Genomic DNA, 3,111 nt, shown 5'->3' on the forward strand with positions numbered 1-3,111 from the left:
GTATTTTCCCGTTTCTGCTAATTGTGCTTAATTTGACCGGAAATTCGAATTTTAATTAATTTGAATTTTCTGAGCTAATTATTTGCATTATTATTTTCAGGAAAATTTTGGGAATATAATTTGGGACATATTGAGAGTTGTCACACAATTCAAGACTCTTCTCAAAAGAATTGTACACAAAAAGAAGGGCAATTTGGAGATTTTATCCTTTGAGCTTATGGATAGGGGTGCTTTAATGGAAAAAGGGGGGGGGGGCATATAGAAAAAGAAGTTGTTGTCACGTTGAAGCAATTTTTGGAGAAGCATTTTGGCTTTTCTTTAAGGAAGTTCAGCAGCCCACGTTCATGCATATAACACGGTCTAGTTGCAATTTTCATGGAAGCACTGCTGCAACCCAAACTTCAACCAGCAACGTGACAAGCTCTCCACGGTGCACACAACAACAGCCATCGGCCCATCTTGCGTCACAGATCCTGCTGCAGAATCGCGTCAAGCAGCTTCATTCACCAAGCTGCTTTAGGAAGGAGCACAACTCAACCTTCACACTCCGCACACTCCACTAGCTGCCATATCTAGAGAAAGATTGAAGGCCCAAACGCATTCACCATGGCTGCAAGCCCATGTGCAAAGATGAAGTCAAGAAACACGTTACAACCATAGGGGTGCATGCAATTAGGCTGCACTTTAAACAGCACGTCCAACAAATGAAAGAAGAACACGTTGATGAGGCCCATGAGCAATGGAGATGCACACTTGGAGAAGTCAACAACCCTACGGCCCAGCAGAGAAGATAGCCAGCGGTGATGGAATAAAGGAAGAGGTGCACGGTTATCCAGCTTCAACAATCCAACAACTTGGCAGGTGTGTCCAAAGCAAAGTAGAAGCTGCAGCAGATCCACCACGGGCCAGCAAAGAAGCAGCAAATTAAGTAGGTGCAGCTCGACCCACAACCTGGCAGCAGCACGTGAAGCTTGGAGAAGCATCTCTCGGCCCAACATCATTTGAACCAGCACCGACAATATTTGATGCAGCAACTCAACGCCCATGCAGCGGCCTTCAATCCAACAACACTCCTGAAGCATCCAACAAGCTTCCAACCTTCATTTATTCCACAACCAAGCCCAACACGTTGCAGCAATTATGGAGGTGCAGCTTCAAACTTTCCAGCTGCTTCGGTCCAGCACGTTGAAGAGAAAGGAAGCGGTGCAGCTCCACATGCATCAAGCAGCTGCAGCCCATCTCCATGGTCCAGCGACTTGGACAATTGTTTTCCATGTGCAGTAGCTTCTTGAAGAGGTGCAATAGCACCACGGCCCAAGTGGAGGCATACAGCAAGGCACATGAGAAGCTGATCCAGAGGAGGGGAGAGACACATTACCCTAGGAGATTCGTGTAACAGCCGTCACACACAATTTATTTTTTTTACTGGGTGCAGCGTTGCAGAGATTCATGGTGCATTTCTTTTAAGTTCATTTGTTTTCCTTTTAGTTTTTGGAAGCGAGGACTGTTACATTTTGTTGAAGGAAGGCAAGCGGTGCTATATGTTTTCATTCTTCATTCTCATGGCTTTAAAGTATTGTTTCGTTTCACTGTTTGCACTTAAATCTTTAGTTAACTTTGCATCTAAAGTTATTTCACATACTTTTTCCTTAAAGTTATATTTCAGCTGCACGGGTTTCTAGACTTTCTTTTTCAATTATTTGCTTGAATGATACTTTTTCTAATTCAACCATTGCATTCAATGATTCACGTAACTTGTATTGAATTTATTATGCTGCATTGTGTTTTAATTTAGTCATGTGTTTCCTTTGGCTTTTTATTTATAATATGCACTATAAGGTTTTAGTTATTAGTTGCATTTTTATTTTGTTTTACTATTCACGTATTTTAGTATTAAATGTTTTATCTAGTGTTTTATTTTATTTTAATGTTGTCTAGTATTTTTGGTGATGATAATTTAGTCGTAACGTTAGTTTTAGTATCCAACCGTTTCAATCCTGTTAGTTGGATTTAATTTGCGCATTTTAATTTAGTTTAATTGCATTAAAAAAAAACAACACTTTCAAACCCCCCCCCACTGTGTTAGACCTGATTCTGAACCGCGGTTTGGTCCTTGAGAGACGACCTAGGCTCATTCCCTAGCTATACTACATTTTAAAATGCACATCAAATTTGATTGGGCAGCGACACCCATCATGTGGACCAACCAAAAATTTAGGCCAAGTGATAAACGACTTCAATGCTTGTTCCACAGTGAAAATCTCTTCTGTGGCCAGAGGAACCGAAGCATCTGGTATGATCATTTCGTCCACTGAGACCTTCACCTCATCCTCTAATAGTTGCATACCATGACATACAGTCGCTGACCTAAACACTGTTCCACGAGCTATCAGGACCATCTCGGTATCCTCTAAAATGTATAGCAGACATGGACTACCATCATCCATGTCATCCTCTAGGATGGCTGGTGCGGAACAACTTCCTTTCCCGCTTCTCCCTGTTAGAGTAAATGTTAGATTATACAAAAGATAGATATAATTGCACATAAATGTTTATTAAGTTTACCTGTGGGAGGGATAACAGGTTCCTGTACAGGAGATGGCACCGGGCGCATGCCATAGCTCTCAAACTGCTGNTGGAACATGGCGCTGAATTCAGCCCTCATCTCTAATCTAACCTTGGCCCTGATCTCCTCTCTAAGGTCTTCTCGGACCTTTTTTCTGATCTCTTCTGTCATCATTTCTCTTTGTGTTTCGNTGTATGCATATGAAGGCTGACGAGAAGAGCTCCCAAAATAATGTTTAATTCCTACTCCAGGACCTGCAACACGTACACGTCCAGGGTGCTCAGGTCGTCCAATCGCAACAACAAGAATATCCTGGCAACCCTCTGGAGTGAATTGACCTTGGGAGCTCTGCTCAACCAAGGCGTCCTCTAACATTACAAAACACCATTATTCTTTAAATAGTTTAATGTAGTATGTATAATGACAATACTTATTATTTTAGGAACAGTGATAACTTACAATTCTTTCAGAAATTTCCCGTGCAGAGTCGGAAGAGTAGGTGCCCGATGGTCTCATACGAGCCAACTTCCATTTTTCATGTCTAG

At 41.8% G+C, this 3,111-nt stretch overlaps 1 pseudogene; it reads left to right on the plus strand.

Annotated features, from left to right (window-relative positions):
• LOC106760436 overlaps nt 1–520 on the plus strand; it is a 15,007-nt pseudogene extending 14,487 nt beyond the window's left edge.
• Nucleotides 521–3,111: the final 2,591 nt, after the last annotated feature.

Source organism: Vigna radiata, chromosome 1 (assembly GCF_000741045.1).
Source record: "Vigna radiata var. radiata cultivar VC1973A chromosome 1, Vradiata_ver6, whole genome shotgun sequence".
In the NCBI taxonomy this organism is placed as follows: domain Eukaryota; kingdom Viridiplantae; phylum Streptophyta; class Magnoliopsida; order Fabales; family Fabaceae; genus Vigna; species Vigna radiata.